Here is a 17500-nt window from a genome sequence, read left to right as displayed (position 1 = left end):
CTGAGCTAAGTGCTTTTTTTTCTGAGAGTTTTTCTGTCAGGAAATTCTTTAATCTTTACCCAAAAGCTGTTTTAACAGCTATCGTTGTGTATAATTGCATTTTTGTGAATTTTTTGTGGTAAATTTTGTGTCTGGACAGGGAAAGGTTTCCGTTTAAGTTAGAGGGGCCTTCCCCTCATTCTTAGTGAGTCTTCTTGTTGTTTCGGAGAGGTCAAGTACCTGTTTTAGTTAGAGGGTTCTTGGCCCTCCTTTTGGTGTATTTGTATTTGTTATTTGTTAAGTTTCTTGGGCTTTTGCCTCTCGTTAAAAAAAAAAAAAAAAAAAAAGTTTTTTATTGTGTGTAAATCTTTGTGCTGAATTACATACATTGTGTTTTTTTCTCTGATATAGTGAGTAGTCTACAAGCATTATGTCTAAGGAGCATAGACCCTCAGGATTTAAGAAATGCATGAGATGCAACTACAAAATGTCCATCACGGACGATCACTCCTTATGCGTATACTGTTTAGGCGCCAAACACCTTCAGGAGTCTTGCAGCGTGTGTCACGCTTTTTCCTCTAGGGTCCTCCAAGAAAGGAAGAATAAATTGATCTTGAAAGGGCTTATCAAACCCTCGTTCGAAGAGGCCTTATCTTCCTCTTCCTCTCCAGCTAAGAAAAATAAATCGTCGGCTCCGACCAGCCCGTCAGAACCGACCACTAAGAAATCTAGGCAGGCTTCTCCATCGGCTCCACAGACTTCGGAGCCGAGGGCGGAACGGTCTGCCTCGATGCCTCCAGCCTTGACTCCTCTGGTTTCGGAGCCGATGGCTGGGGCTTCGAGAGGCGGGTCACCTTCATCGGCTCCACTGATTTTGGAGCCGATGAGGGTTGCCGGCTCAGACTCTTCCTCTTCGGCACCGAGGGTAATTGCTATGGAATCTACCTCGGCACCGATATTGATAGAGTCTATTCGGAGCCGGTCCCCCAGTCCTTTGGAACCGATGGAGAAGTCTGTTCGGACCCGGTCGGTCTCCTCCCGATCTTCCAAGATGTCGGATTCGGACATCGACAGGGTGCTCCAAAGACTGTTTCAGTCTTCTGTATTCCAGAAATTAGTTTTGGCTCCAGCCCAATCGGCTTCGGAGCCGATGGCCCACCCTGTAGTTCTGGTTCCTCCTCCAACAGCCTCGGCACCGTTGGAGCCGGTGCTGGTGGAGCCGATGGAGGTTTTTGGGTCGGCTCCAACCCTTACACCAACCCCGGCTTTCGAGTCAGAGTTCGGTATGTGGACCTCCTTGGTCGGCCCCGGGGGGGATGCTTCGGGACCGATGTTTTCGGTTCTGAGCCTTCCTCTCAGTGCGTCGGCTGCGGGGGTGCCGTCTACTGTTGTGGCCCCGGGGGTTGGACCTTCCCAGGACTCTGGCGGTCCGGCCTTCAGGGCCATGAGGAGTGCTTTGGCCAAATCTTCTTTGGCTACCTCCATGGTCTCACCGGCACCTTCCCTACACACGGAGACTGGGTCTTTTCTAGTCCCCCTGTAGCTAGACAGCGGAGCCCCGGGGCCTGAGGTCACCCCCAGTGGGGTTACCCCCCTCCTGGAGGTCCCTCTGAAGCTTCTTCGGAGGAACCCCCGAGGAAAAGACTGTGCAAGAGGAAGCACATCGACTCCCCCGATGAGTCTCTCTAGTCGGACACCGATCTTGATGATGCGGAGGGGTCCCCTAAGTCGTCCTCGGATGATGTCTCCTTTGCAGACATCTTGGAAGCCCTCAAACAACGAGGCAGCTGGCATTCCAAACCCCCTTCTGCTGACGAGTCGGTGTTCCTCAAGGCCTTCGGGGCTCAGCCCTCCGCCTCCTGGGTGTCTTCACCCTTCGACGAGCTCCTAGATTTGATCTGTCGAAGGGCATGGGAGCATCCAGACTCTGTGGAACCGGTGCCGGCTCGCCCAAATAAATTTTTATCAGCACCCCCAGAGAAGGAGTTTCCGACCAAAGGTGTGGCTGTAGATGCCCTGGTGGTGGCATCTGCTACCCAACAAGATGTAGCAGAGGCTTCGACGTCCGTCCATCCTCCTAATAAGGAGTCTAGGAGCATGGACCAGTACGGGAAGCGCACCCTCAGTTCAGCGGCCTTTACTTTAAGGTCCCTGAACTATTTGACGCACTTCATTAGATTTCAGAGGGATCTGATCAAGGAGCTTTCAGATACCCTCTTGGGTAACCTACCTGAGCAGCTGGCCCAGACGGTTGGCTCTCAGTTGGCTACTCTGTCATCGATATCAAACTCATCCATGAGGCTCATTTCATATGCAGCCGAGGGGGCGAGTAGAGCGGCGGGTACGGGTGTTGCTCTACGGAGGCAAGCCTGGCTCCGCCTGTGTCATTTTGCGGAAGCCTTTAAGTCTTCCTTTGCCGACGCTCCCTTTGATGGGTCCTCTTTGTTTGGACCTAAGGTAAAGGACACATTGACCCGCTGTGAGCAAGAAGGTAAGACTTTGACTGCCGTAGGGGCACGGTTTTCCACTCCCTTTCGGCCTTACCCCAAGGCTAAAAGAGGAGGGAAAATGTGGTTCCGTAAATCACAGAAGTCTTATCCCTTGCAGCAGGACGATCCCCCTTCTAGAGGCAGAGAAGGGGGAAATTTTTCTGGAAGACGCCGTCCCAGAGGCGGCAGAGGCCCCCGCAACACTGGAGACTGCAAGTTCTTTCGTGGCTCTTCAGCCTTCCACAATCCCTGAAGGATTTCCCGACTGTGCAGCTCCGGAGCCAGTCGGGGGTCGTTTTTCGAGGCACCTAAAAGCCTGGGAGGGTATAACTCAGGACCGATGGGTGCTTCGAATCATCGCCGGAGGTTACGCCATCCCCTTTTCACACCCCCCTCCGCCGTCCAGGAAAATCCTGGACCCGCCACCCAGTCAATGGGAAATCGCAGCCTTCGAAATCTCAAAGCTGCTTCAAAAAGGAGTCATCCAACCGGTCCCCGCAGACCAGATCGGATTAGGGACTTACTCACGATTCTTTTTGGTGCCAAAAAAGACCGGGGACTTGAGGCCCATTTTGGATCTCAGCAACCTAAATCGTTCAGTCAAGAAGTCCAAGTTCTGAATGGTCACCTTACAATCCATTCTCCCACTGCTGGAGAAAGGTGTTTGGATGTGCTCCATAGATCTCAAGGACGCCTGTTATCACATCCTGATAGATCAGGCGTCCAGGAGACATTTGCGCTTCAGCCTGGGAGACAGTCATTTTCAATTCTACGCACTGCCCTTTGGTCTCACCACAGCCCCCAGGGTGTTCACCAAATGTTTGGCGGTCGTGACTGCTCACCTGAGGAGTCTAGGATTCCAGGTGTTTCCGTATCTGGACGACTGGCTCCTGACTGCCACCTCCAGGCATCTACTATTGCAGAACCTAGCAGCCACCATATCACTAGGCACTTCCCTTGGAATCACCTTCAATTGGCCAAAGTCTGTGTTGCTGCCATCTCAGCGCATAAGGTTCATCGGAGTAGAGATAGACTCAAACCAAATGTGGGTCTATCTTCCTACAGAAAGGATACAGACTATACAGGCTCAAGTCCGAGCCTTGCTTCTCAAATCCAAAGCCCCAGCCAGGATGGTCCTGCAACTATTAGGCTCCATGTCGGCCACTGTTCTCCTAGTCCCCTTAGCAAGATTGCATATGAGAATTCTCCAGTGGCTCCTATCGACCTAGTGGTCCTTTCAGGATCTCCCTCTCAGTCACCTCATACGGATCACGGAAACCTGCAAACGGGACCTCCGCTGGTGGCTGGTGTCCTCCAATCTGGATCAGGGATGACCCTTCGTTCCACCTCCTCTTACGGCCACATTGACGACGGTCGCCTCCCAGATGTGGTGGGGGGGGGCATTACCTGGGCAGGTCAGTCCAAGGCAATTGGCATTCCGACGAGAGTCTCCTTCACATCAACATTCTAGAAATGAGGGCGGTGCTTCTATCTCTACAAGCCCTCCACGATTACCTCCCTCAGGGCGTAATTGCCATTCAGTCCGACAACATGTCAGTAGTCTGGTATCTGAACAAGCAGGGAGGGACCAGATCCTACCCACTTTGCAGAGAGGCCATGAGAGTTTGGGAATGGGCAGTGGCGACCAGACATTTTCTGGTAGTGACTCATATCCCTGGGAAATCCAACGTGATAGCTGACAGACTAAGCAGAACTGTTCTCTCTCCTCACGAGTGGTCTCTGAACTATGCAGTGGCAACTCAGATCTTCAGCAGATGGGGAACTCCTTGTTGCGACCTTTTCGCAACCCCGCTGAACGCGAAGTGCAGAAAATTCTTCTTTCTCACTCCAGCTCCGGGGGAGATTCCCATGGACGCCTTAGCCCATTCCTGGCCCACCGGCTTGCTATACACCTTCCCTCCGGTTCCCCTCCTTCCCAGAGTGATCCAAAAGGCGACTCACTCAGGGAGCAAAATGATTTTAGTTGACCCTTACTGGCCTCGTCAGGTATGGTTTCCCTATCTTCGGAAGTATGCACTGGACAGTCCATGGTTCCTGGATCAGATCCCGGACCTATTAATTCATCAGTTGGGACAACTCCATCGGTCCCTTCACTCCTTGAAGTTAACAGCTTGGCTCCTCCTCTTCTGACTATAGTCAGAAATCATACTTTAGACCCGGAAGTCATACGTATCTTATCCTCGGCCCACAAGTCTGCCACTAGGAAATTGCATACTAGCAAATGGAAGAGATTTGCTATTTGGGCTCAACTCCGGGGTCTAGATCCCATCACTGTCCCGGTGTCAGAAGTCCTGAAGTTTCTAACTTCCCTATTCAATCAAGGTTCTTCAGTCTCTACCATCAAGGTCCAATTGGCAGCTATTTCCAATTTTCATGAATCTATAAACCCACCTTTGATGAGCAACAGATTGTGTAAAACCTTCATAAAAGGTGCTGCGCTTTTATGACCTCCAATTTCTCATCCTGCTCCTCCGTGGGATCTCGATGTGGTATTATGTGCCTTAACCTCCTCCCCCTTCGAACCGGCAGCAACCTGTGATTTGAAATTTCTTTCTTGGAAAACTGCCTTTCTGGTCGCGATTACTTCAGCCAGAAGGGTTTCAGAGCTTCAAGCTCTCTCTGTCAAACCACCGTACCTGGTTTTTCACAAAGATAGAGTATCCCTCAGGCCTAACCCATCCTTTGTCCCTAAAGTTTGTTCCAGTTTTTGCCTGCAACAGTCATTAGAACTACCAGTTTTCTTCCCAAAGTACTCAAACAAAGCAGAATACATCTTCCACACATTGGATGTTCACAGACAATTGCGATTTTATTTAGATAGGACCCAACAAACACGGAAAACAGATCAATTGTTTGTGTCCTTTTCGGACAATAAATTGGGCAAAGCCATCACAAAGGTCACTATTGCCAAGTGGATCAGGGACTGTATTAGTCAGGCTTATTCCTCTTCTAATAAAGAGCTTACAACCTCTGTCAAAGCTCACTCTACAAGAGCTATGGCTACTTCAATAGCATTCCATTCTAAGCTTGCCATTAGCGACATTTGTGCTGCAGCTACATGGTCTTCTCTGCACACCTTCATTTCCCACTACAAATTGGATGTGGCATCTTGAGGGCGAGCTTCATTTGGTTCCACAGTTCTCAGGAGTGTTTTCCAGTGAGCCACCCAGGAATCAGGTGCTAGGGACGCTGTCCCATCAGTACAGAATGTAGGCGAGATAGGATCACATAACATCTTTTAGTTATGTACTTACCATAACTTTAGATGTTTGGGATCCATCTCGCCTACATTCCTAATAACCCACCCCCCTTCCCCCTGCCTTGGAGATTAGAAGAGACCGGACGGTCCGAGTACTATCGTTTCATCTTGAAACACCTGGCAATGTTATATAAACAGTTATGTGTGTGTGCATGAGTGCAGACAAACAAGATCTGGGGAAGTAGTGGTGGTGCATCCTGGGATATAGAATAGCTCAGCCAATAAGAGACTTTGCTCTATAGCATAGCGTGCCGAGTCGGAGCCGAGGATCGGCTCCGAACCCATCAGTACAGAATGTAGGCGAGATGGATCCCAAACATCTAAAGTTATGGTAAGTACATAACTAAAAGTTATTACATAATCAAAGGTATGATTAAATCATAGAATGCAAAATACATTCACTTACTTGTGTGAGTGTGTTCTAGGAGATGCAAGTTTGCAAGATTCTATAGATAAATAAGATAAAAGGAAGATTCGGTATTATATACTTATCTCTTCATAACTTCAGTAAGGGAGGATTTAGAAGTTTAGTTACAAGTTTACAGGGTGTTGTTTTGTTATGTTTTTTAACGTGGAGAACTTATTTATAAATTTAGGTGACTGATCTCTGAGTACTCAGTATTAACAGCAAGGAGATGAGGACTGTAGTGATGGGATACTATAGTTAGAAGGGGTAGTTTTGAAGTGAGCAGAGTAGAAGGCAATTATCTGAAATGCCAGTTTAGTAAGTAGGAACTTATTTAAGGACCTGAGAGTTAAGTTAGGTTACCTCCAGTGAGCATGGACCGGTCTGGTTGGATTGTAGATGTAGACTGTAATGAGATCCAGAAAGAAAGTATTGTGAAATGCTGTCAAAGGTCTAAATACTGCTTTCATTTATTTCAGGTTGATATCACACATGTCTTGTTGATCTGAAGTATCTCTTGTCAGCTGTAGAAGAACAGACATCTTTTTGGAATGGCTGACTTTTACATTCACAAGAAAATTACTTGCTTAGTGGTTAGGGTATAAATATGGTATGATTGTTTCGGGTAACCTTAAATGTGATTCCAGGTATTCCTGGGAGTTCATTAATGTGGAGTCATGCATAAGGAACCAGAAGGATGCATACTACCCACAGTTATTACCTTGCTGATATAGCACCCTTTTCTGAGAAATATATCATCCTGTTTTGTATCTCTGTTTGCCCTGTGGCAAAAAGACTTTCATCTATTGTTAAATCTATGTATAGATAGATATACACTAGCTCTTAGGAAGCAGGGCTGGCCTTAGCAACCATGGGCCCCAAATTGTGCCATTTTGGTGGGGTCCCCTCATCAAGCCTCCCCATCTACCACCCCATCCCTCCCTCCATTTGCTGTCTTCTGGAAATTAAGACTGTTTCAGATTACATATGAGGAATGTATATTATGGCTGTGTATTAAAATAAAACAGTATGATCATTAATTAGTTTATATTTTGTCAAAAGACATACTAAAATCGAAGTAAACTACTGGATTCCTGGATTGCTACCGATCCAACATCTTCTGTAGTTCTTCTCTCAGGGTCTGCTTAACTCATGCAGGCACTTTGGAAGTGGCCTGTTTGATGGATCACTGACGTCCTGGGCCTACATGGTGTGTCACCAGATGGGAACACCCAGGTTTTCTAGTAAACATGGTCCCCTTCTCTGTAATACTGCCTGGATCTCCTTAACCTTGGTAGAAGATAGTTGCACACTTCCCCCTTGCCCCCTTTTTATTTACTTTTATATTTTATTTTATTGTCTCTCCCTCTCTCTCTGTTCCTGTCTTCCCTTCATTTGACTGATGCCTTAGTGTCCTTCCTATCCCATGTCCAACAATTGTACATACTTGGGCTCCCTATTGAAATATCGGCACTCGAAATGGTGATTGCCAACACGCCAGAAAAAACAGACCAAAACTCCAGGAGAAATGCGAGTCATAAACATCATTCTTCTCCTTTAAACTTATTTTTTTCAGAGGGTCAAGCCAGCCACACCCCCAAACTTATATATATATATATATATATATATATATATATATATATATATATATATATATATATATATATATATATATATATATATATATATATATATATATATATATATCTACCAACTCCAAGGTCACTATACCTTGGAGAAAAGGGATATTTTTTGGGAAATGGTAATCTCGGACTTGGTAAATGAAAGTCCATTTTTCTGTATTCACTCTCTGTTTTGGGACTCATGCAAGCCGGGTCCTGACATTTCAAATAGTTATCCATACTCAAGTACTTTGTTCTGTGTATATTATTTTTCTCCGTAGAACCATTGTACTATATGATGCAACGACAATGTATAGGTACTCTTCTTATGTATTTTACTGCTTATTTTACTAATTGCATTTTTGTATCATATAGGTTCATAGGTGTGTACTAGGCTAATGGCCATGAAGCCTTTACAAGGCTAGCCCATAGAAGTGCCCTGGCATTGTGCCACCCGACATTAGTTCCCAATGCCTCCATCAATTACAGGCACTGTAATGATCCTTGGGGTGAACTTTCTATTTCCCATTCACTCATCAAGATTTCTCTTGAAGAGAGCCAGTGAGGTGCTCTGCTTGACATGTATGGGAAGTCTATTCCTGAGCATGGGGCAATCTCTGGGTTATGAACCTGTCCCTCCAGCATGTTCTGAATGATGTTGAAGTCTCTGGAGTGTGTGGTGCGGAGGGATTAGGATTTCTTTAGCTGTAGTATTTCTTACAGAGCTGGGTCAAACATGGCTTTGTAAGTCAAGCAGAGATCGTCTCTTAGATGATATGAGACAGAGAATAGCTGGAGTTTTTTGAGTCTGTCTGTGTAGGACATGTGTCTAACGCCAAGGATCCTCTTTGTGAGGTACTTTTGTGGCCTCTCCAGCTGTTGCAGGTGTCTAGTGAGGTACTTGCCAAATGGGACATTATACCTATATACCTGCGATTGGTCTAATGAGGGAAGAGTAGAGAGAAATGAACTCTTTCTTCCTAGATGTAACTCTCTTGGTAATGAGATGTGCCACATAGAAGGACTTTCTGACCACCTTGACAATGTGGTGGTTGAAGGAGAGGTTGCTGTCAACCTGTGTCCCCAGATCTCTTATAATGCCTTCAGTGGGCTTCCATCGATGTGGTAATTAGTGAGAACTGTGTTTTTCCCAAAGGGGATGACAGTGCATTTTTTGGCATTAAGCTTAAGGCAGTAGTTTTGCCACCAGCCATTGGTGTCAGTGAGGCCTTTCTGTAGATGTCTGCATCACTTGGGGACTTAATAATGGCTCCCAGCTTGCAGTTGTCTGCGAACCTGGTCAGCCAGAGTCCCTTTGGCCTGGACTTCTGATAAGTAGATGCCAAACAGGAGAGGACCCAAGACCAAATCCTGTGGGACTCCACTCATGACTGGTCGGGAGTCTGACTTGGATTCTGGTACTTTCACACTGTGGGTTCTGTCTGTGAGCCAATTTGCAACCCACCTAATGATATAGGGGTTGATGCCTAGTTTGGTGATTTTATCAATAATTCCTGAGTGAGAAATGGTATTAAAGGCCTTGGCCAGATTGAGGTAGGCTGTATGAACTGCCTTACCTTCACCCACAGCTGTGGTGACTAACTCAAAGAAGTCAACCAGGTTGAATAGGCATGATCTACCTTTCATAAAACCAAATTGCGTGGGATCCCCAGGGGATTCCCTGTATCCTTGTTAATTAGGTCCATGATGATGCACTCCATAGCCTTACATATCAGACTTGTCCGGTTAATTGGGCAATAGTTTCCAGGGTCTGTAGTTGCTCCCCCTTTATGGAGAGGGATGACTGTAGCAGTGTGCCATTTGGTAGGGACAAAGCCTGAGGTGAGGCTGTGAGTGAACAGGGCACACAGATGTGGTGCCAGTTCACTTTGTAATTCATGTAGAACACAGCCAGGGATATTGTCAGGTCCCACAGAAGCTGTATTTTTGGCCTTGGACAATGCAGCTTTAACCTATGCTGCAGTAATGCTGGGTGCCTTGCATTCTTCCGGTATTGAGATTGCTCCTTTGGGGGGGGAGAGAGGGGGTGGGTAAAGTTGGCAATGAATCTGTTGGCCAGTATGTTGGCAATATCTTTTGGCTCAGTATAGGAGGTACCATTGTGCAGTAACTCAGAGCAAATCTGGGTATTGCCATGGAGATTCTTGATATAACTATAGAAGGCTTTGTGGTTGTTTTTAGTGTCTGCTGGAATTCTGCCTTCATAGCTGGTTTTGGAGGTTTTGATGAGGGATCTCAAATTTTTGTTGAGGCTAATAAGGGAATTTTTCCAGTCTTGGGACTTCACCTTTTTCTGCAAAAGTTTCTTCCTTCTGTTGTAGAGTTTATTAATGGTAGGGGACCACCAGATTGGCTTCCTTTTTTTGGAGGAGAGAGTCTTGGTTCTGTTGGGTATGGCTAGTTCCATGCATTTATGTACTTGTTCGTACAGTGGATTGGTGTATGATTCGGCAGTCATGCATCTGTTTTCCATTGGCATGGGTGCCATGAAGTTAGCCTCCTCTGTTTTTTGAGTCCAAAGTCAGCTTTGGAGAAGTTTTTCATGGTGGATACCTGTGTGGGGGGTGTGGGTGAGATGTGGATTTCCATGGTAATTAGTTTGTGGCTGGATTTAACCAGGGAAGAACTGACTATTGGTATAGAGCAACAGTTGCCCATCTTAGTAATAAACAGGTCAAGGATGTTGGTTCCTCTAGTGGGGGTAAGAATGAGCTTGTCCAGGACATTGGAACTGATGAATTCTAGGAAGCGTTGGGCTAGTTGTGCATGAGTTGTTTTCCCAGTTGATGGAGGAGTAGTTTAAGTCACCTAGTATGAGAGTGTTGGGTTTGGATCTTAATAGTTTCCAGGATGCTTAGGAATGTGGAGTGAGAGTATGGAGACATGGTTGGGGACCTATAGCAGGCTATGACCTGAATCGCCATCTTACCCAATGTTAGTTGCACCTGGAGCATCTCAGATGCATTATGCTGGGCTACTAGTCTTGAGGTGTGTGTGCATATTCTTTATGAATATGGAGACTCCACCACCTTTGGAGCTTCATTCCATGTTCTGGGGCCAAAAGGTGTGGAATGAGTTATAACCTGGTAGCACAGGGGTGCTTTCTGCTGCTTTAAACCAGGTCACCATTACAGCACAAATGTCAATGTTCTCTATTTTGAGGAGTGCTTCGAGCGAGTGCGTCTTGAGATTTAGACTTCTAGTGTTGAGCAACATGACCATCAGATTACATTTATTTATAGCGGTTATGGTGGTAATTTGGTCTTTGGATCACCGCCTAAAAAAGGCACTATAGGGGTGGCAAGAGCCTTAGCCAGTACCCGGAAACCCAGGGGTGACAGATTCAGGCCATTTCTAGTAAAGTATTGATGCCTGTCAATCATGTCATCCCAAGCAGACGGATACTGGATCCCCTTAGAATGACACCAGAAACTTAGCCAGTTGTTGAAGTCAATCATTTGCTGTTTGTACTGCGGTATCATTCTGGGAGACGGTAGGATGCTGCTCAGGGCTAAGGTCATACATGCCTGTGCCATGTAATCTGAGAGCTCCACCATGTCTCTTTTCATGTAGTCCAAGGAGGTGCATCTCCGGTCATTCACACCCACATGGACAATGATGGAGTCATATTTGTACTTGTTGTGGAGTGACCTGAGTGCATGTGTTATGTGTCGGATTCTGGCACCTGATAGACAGCTGTTACATTCTCCTTATTCACCCTAGTGAGTGGGACATCAGTGTGCCTCACTATTGAGTCACCTATGATTATTCTGTTGGGCAAGCTGTTTTGCCTTAGGGGCTTAGGTTGAGGGGCACTCTCTGTAGGTGAGCTGTGTGTCTTGTGGTTTGTGCTATGTTGTGGTGGTAGAGTGCATTTCTGTCTTGGAGGTCTCTGCTGTTTGGGTAGATTTCTATTGAGAGTCCCCACAAAGGTGGGTGTGTGGTTTGTGTTTTTATGTGAGGTCTGTGATGGGTGTTCTGGAGGGCTATGTGTTCCATGTGGTGTGGTGCCAGTGTTGACCTTCTCCTCTTGACCAGCTATTCCAGTCTTGGCTGTAGAGTGCATGGCTTCCAGTTTGGAGATATAAATGCATCTCTCACAAGTCTGAGTGTTGGGAGGTAAGAGGACAGTGTTGTCTGTGTACATGAGGCAGTTGCTACACTGTTTCAGAATGCCCAAGTTCACCAGATTGATAGGAGGAAGTGCAGGAAACTGATCTTTAGACATGCCAGGAGGGATGGTCATCATTACTGAGTACTGGAGCTGTTTCCTTATAGGATGTCTAGTGCTCATAGCACTTATGTGTGCTACAATAATTGCTGCAAAAAGCCTTATAAGTGGTAGGTAAATAAGCTAATTAAAGTGCAAGAGAGAAGAGATCTAGAAAGATCTAAGGGAAAAATTGAAGAGCAGACTTTCTGGCACCAGTAATATACTTTAAATGCAGTGCAAGCTAGCATGCTTGAGTGTGTAGCAATATCAGAGCAAATACAGTAAAAATAAATGCAGTTAAATGAAGAAACATTGTAAATTAAGTGCAGAAAGCAGTATAATCAGAAAAAAATCAAAATGGAGGCACTTAAAGTCTCTCTTTCTCCTTTCTGTTTCTCTTGTAGTCTACAGGATGTCAAAACAGGGTCCGCAGAGCTTAAACAAGCGCAAACCCACGCAAACATGGGCTTTTAAACCAGAAAGTTGAAAGGGATAGAAAAACTGCCCAAATGGCCAATAAACTACAATTTCAGAGCCAGATACCAATCCTCTTGTGATAGATAGGCTACATAGTGCTTAATACTCACACTGATAAGCTGGAAGTCTTCATTCTAACACAGAAAGGTCTGGGAAACTCAGAAACTTATAAAACAGTCCTGGGTACAGCAAATCTGTATCTGGACTACTCTAGTAACAGGAAAGGTGGGAAACAAGCTTAGGACTTTTTTCCTTGTTTTTTTTTTTTTTGCAGAAAAAAAACGATTTCAGCAGTAATAAAAATACTTTAAATGCAGTGCAAGCTAGCACACTTGAGTGTGTAGCAATATTAAAGCAAATACAATTAAAATAAATGCAGTTAAATGAAAAAACAACTTAAATCAAGTGCAGAAAGCAGTATAATCAGAAAAAAATCTAAATCTAATATCTACTGATTATTGTAATCTTTTATACTAGATACTAGCCTGACTTCATTTTTATTTGTTTGATTGTTTGGTCTTACATTACTGCCATTTTACTGATATTGATTAAAGTTTATTTTTCTTTAGTTGCTTTCCACTTTGTTACTGAACTAACACTTTCTGCAAAGGGAATGATATTTCTATGCACTTCTGCCTCTCATCTCTAAACACATGCATCTCATATTTCACTTCTGTGGGATTATTTTGCTCCTATCTGTGACTACAACAAGGATTTGTCTGGCATAATGCTAAATTGGTAATATTCTGTCACAAGTCTTAGTGATCAGAAGTTGCCTCACAATCACAGTATCTACATTTTTATGCATACCAGTGATTGTTTTCATATTGTGTGGTACTATTTCACTATTTCTTGTAACTTTATTCATCAACAAACATTCATAAACTTCCTATTGAAATGTCAGCACTCGAAATGCTGAGTGCCAACACTCCGAAAAAAAAAAAGACCGAAACTGCAGGAGAAGAGCGAATCACAAACATCATTCTAGCAAAAGAAGCAAAATAAAACAGTACCTCTATATCAGTCTTCAGAATAAGCCTGGTATTATCTCTTGGTACAGTAATTGGGAGTGATACAGAAAACCAGATGGTTAATCTGACCAGTTTTGGATTGAAAACCCTGTAGGGCATTCAGCACCAGCAAATGACAACTATGGGAGTGTGAGCAGCTAGTACTGTTAGCCATTTAGGAGTCATGAAGCTGCAGTTACTAGTAACAAAATACCTAATAATGCTGGACTTGAGGCATGAAGCTGCAGTTATTAGTAATACAGTACCTAATAATGCTGGACTTGAGGCATGAAGCTGCAATTACTAGTAACACAGTACTTAATATCTCTGGACTTGTAAGTTCTATGGCAGAAAGACTACAGTAGGAAAATGCATTTCAGTTTGGTGTAATGTCTCTTTGGCAAATCTCTGTGCCATGTAAGGGCTATTGAAGCCATCATAGCCTACTGCAGAGCTCCCTGAGGCAACTGTCCTTATTGGGCCAAATTGGTCCAATTGACCTAAGGCCAGCCCTGTTAGGAAGGTTAGTAAACAATGCTCCAAGTAAGGGAAGGTGGAAATGTCTTGCTTCATGAGATGTACAAAGACTAGAACTAAACAGATGGTATATACTGTAGGGCAATGGACAGACCAAATGGCATAGTTGCAAACCAGAGACAATAATGATCAGTCTAGAATCTCTGGAACTATTGTGCTAGGGCCTTATTTGAATGTACAGGTATATATTCTCCATAGTAACAATGGACATGGAGAATACCTACCTACCTTATTGGAATGTGCTGTTATATATTCTCTGTATCCATTGTTACCCTGTAAGAGTCTTTTCCTATAAATTGATAAACGTCTGTTAATGTTACTGTTTGGAGTTTTTGTGTTGATGTAAATGTTCAAGTACGAGAGGTCTACTTCTGGTCTTAAGGTGTTGTCATTTTTTTGGAACCAGGAAGAGTATGGAGTAAAATCCTTACTCTATTCTGTTGGAAGCAATCTGCTGTATTGCTTTATTTGTCTGTAATAACAGCATCTTCAGACTGACCAGAAAGTAAGTCTTAAGTAAGTGTATCGAGTGACTGTGTTTTATCATCTTCAGGATAGTTGATTTTTTAATAACAAGACCAATATCATCTGATGAAAATGGGTGAATGGAATGGACACTTACTGATGTCTCTCTAGAAATGCTTTTATATAAGTCTGATCCACTGTCTGTAAACCCCACTTATCTGACATTACTGTCTGCAATGTTGAAAGGTGAAACTGCAGGCTAACACTCATGGGTATGGTGCTGGATGTGGGTGAAGTATTCAGGGTGTTGTTCCTTGGTGGACCTTTGCTGATATTTCTCTTTCTCTCCTGAAGCTGCAAAAAAGAAAAACTGATTTTACTTGTACTGTGTCTGGTCATGAGGTTGCTGTACAGAGAAAGCTGCAAAAAAGAAAAACTGATTTTACTTGTACTGTGTCTGGTCATGAGGTTGCTGTACAGAGATTTCCTTATGGTAAAAAAGGCCTTGTCTTTTGCTGATTGGCAATTTCTTGAAAAAAATAATTGTTTGGAGAGTATGAAACATTTGTTTAGATGATGAAGTTGTATTTTCCCTTCTTTTTTACGTCTCTAACAATACATTTGTGGACTGATCAGTAAGTAAATTCTGAAAAAACAGGCATGCCTAGTAGCTGTGCTTTAATATTTTCAGGGCAGTTTCTGGTCCAGAGCCAAATATACCTTCTCAAAACAGCACCAGGCATGGGTGAACTAGAGAATGCCTCTGCAGCACTGTAAGCACAATTGGAAGCTGTGTTGCCGAATATATTAGCTGCCGTTCAATGTGTCACATTTATCTTTGTTGTCATATTATTGTAGTTTCTGTATGCACTTCTGCACTTAGCCCAGTATTGAACTTTGATAACTGATTATATGGGCCATATTATTAAGTGGTTTCATAATCAAATTAATGGATCTGTAGAGCTTTTTATCATACCTGTCCAACATCACTAATTCCTTATTAAAATGAAGCATGACTAAAGAAAGAATCATCTTCTCTGAATAAGACGAGGAGGAAAAAGGGAGAGAGATAATAAAAGGTTTTGTTCTGGGGCTGTTATCTTGTCTAACAGGTGAAATGTTGAGTGCCTGTTTTCCCTCTATTGGCAAGGGGCTGAGTATCGGGGTGTTGATAGTTAACTTTCCTTATATTTTTGAAGGGTCAGAATGGAGAAGGGATAGTCCACTTTGGCTCTGGCAATCACATCATCTGCATGTGCCTTTACAGGAAGTAGGATCTCCTGTGTGATTCAGAGGATGAGGGAAAGTATCCATGTTGTCCTAGATGTTCCTAACCAAGAAGATTTTTGGCCTAAAGTCCCTTAGTTACCAGGAAAGGCTTGAAGTGCCATTCATTTAAACTGGTTTCCTAAAGGCTTTTACTCGGTAATCTGTGCTTTGTGCTCTGTGCTATTAGGGGCCCCATCCTTCTTGATCTCCTATATCTTCAAAAGTCCAAAAGTTTCATTAATATCTAAACTAGAGACATAAATCTTTAACAGCACAAAAATCAAATGCACTGGAAAGACCTCTGGAAGAGACCTTGCCTGCAAGTTAAACAAAGTGACAAATTAGCATCATTTAAATTAAATCTGGGTGATTGGAGGGGTATCTATAAATTTACTTCGGTACTTAATTGCTTTGCCCTTCTTTAGATTGGGATTGCATTTTTGCAGTATAAGGGTAGATATTGACAAGGCTTAAATGGTCTTGTGACTCAGTTGCCTTGTATTTCCTACGATACTATGATCCTGTGGTCTGTCCTTCATACAAATTTTCCTGTTCTTCATCACTTCATTAGGATTGGGTAAAGTTCCTATGTTTCCATGTGAAAAGTAGACCTTCACTGGTCAGAGGTTGTGACCATCACTGTTTTTTGCTGTTGTGCCAATGTTACTTCCTTGAATGACCTCAAGGTATTTTCTGAAAAGAATTTGCAGCTGATAAGTGGAAGAGACAGGCCAGTAATGTAGGTGGTGCTGACAGAGAGAAATATTCTCTTGAAGTTACATAAGTTTTGTTTTTTCAAGAATATTAAGCACTGTGTTCAAGTAATGTAATTCATCCACTTGTAAAATAATTCTTGTACCCTATATTGAAAGCACTGAAAGTAGTGTTTTCCTGATTTTACATGATAAAACACACATTTGGACATTCTTCTCTAGGTACTTTTGTGACCAACTTTTAATTCCCTGTTTTGGGAGCACTTGAAATGGAGGAATCCTACTTTGTCAAGCAAGTTAAGGAATTACATGTTTTACAAGATTCAGAAATTTTGTCTTTATACTTAACAAATTGTTCTTATTTTTTCTGTTCCTTTATTTTTATTGCATCTTTCTTTTTTTTTCCATGGTGTGATTTTTTTATGTTTAGAAGACACCATTCTTTAGAATGCATCCCTAAAGTTTTTAAGTGATTCTCAGTCATATAAGGAAAAAAGGGATGTTCAAATGATTCAGCCTAGTTGCCTTCTTAAACGTCTGTCAAATACAATTGCAATTAAGTTTATGCAGAGGCCTTGAATAAAAGAAGCACTGGGTATGGTAATCATTTGATTTAATGTGTCTACTACAAGCACATTTGTTAACCAGCTTTAAGGAAGAATACATGCCCTTACTTCAGCAGAAGGGACATCATGATTTTTTTTTCTCTTTCTGCAAGTGTTCCTTTGAAAAAAATGCAGGCATACCTAAGATTGCTGTGCAGGAAAAAAATCCATAATGATACTGATGGACTAGAGGCACTCAGATTTCAAGAACTGAAAAGGGTGTGTGTGTGCCAACAAATAATTTATTTGGGGCTCTCACTCACCTATCTTAGCACCTTCACATGTGAATCCAGCATTAGACCTCTCAGGGAAAAGGGACAGCTTTGAAAGTTTGGCTGGACCAAAAGAAAACAAAACATAAACCCAAATGTTATCATGTTGTGTTATATTAAACATCCTCAAAGAAGACACTAG

This window comes from Protopterus annectens, chromosome 2.part2 (genome assembly GCF_019279795.1).
Source record: "Protopterus annectens isolate FY-2018-M chromosome 2.part2, PAN1.0, whole genome shotgun sequence".
In the NCBI taxonomy this organism is placed as follows: Eukaryota; Metazoa; Chordata; order Ceratodontiformes; family Protopteridae; genus Protopterus; species Protopterus annectens.
The sequence above is the reverse complement of the archived record's forward strand: the minus strand, read 5'-3'. Positions refer to the sequence as shown.